Source organism: Nematolebias whitei, chromosome 3 (assembly GCF_014905685.2).
Source record: "Nematolebias whitei isolate Nwh7 chromosome 3, NemWhi1, whole genome shotgun sequence".
Lineage (NCBI taxonomy): Eukaryota > Metazoa > Chordata > Actinopteri > Cyprinodontiformes > Rivulidae > Nematolebias > Nematolebias whitei.
The window spans coordinates 1,482,369-1,482,966 of NC_056500.1; positions in this window are offsets into that span (position 1 = coordinate 1,482,369).

The window sequence follows — 598 nt, forward strand, 5'->3', positions numbered from 1 at the left end:
AGGTCCAGATATAGGTCCAGGTCCAGATATAGGTCCAGGTCCAGATATAGGTCCAGGTCCAGATATAGGTCCAGGTCCAGGTGTATCTGAAAGACAAAAAAAATAAACATGTTAAAGATAGAAAAAATAATTACAAATTCAAAACAGGTTGAGCAGAGTAAGTAAAGAAGCAGCAGAGTGAAAATTGTGGTCAGTTTGTCCTCCAGCAGTCTAAGACTATAGCAGCAGAACTAAGGGACATCTCAGGAAACCCAAGCCGACACTAACTATAGGATTTATCAAAAAGGAAAGTCTTAAACTGGACAATGTGTCAGCCTCATGGACAGAAACTGAAAGTTGGTTCCACAAGAGAGGAGCCTGAGAACTGGAAGATCTTCCTCCCATTCTGCTGCTGTAAACTCTAGGAACCACAAGTAAACCTGCAGTCTGAGAGTGAAGTGCTCTGTTAGTAAAATATGGAACAATAAGATCTGTAATATAAGATGGAGCTAGGTTGTTGAGAGCTTTGTAGGTTAGAAGTAAGATTTTGAATTCTATTTTGGATTTGACAGGGAGCCAATGGAGAGAAGCTAAAACTGGAGAGATATGATCTCTCCCA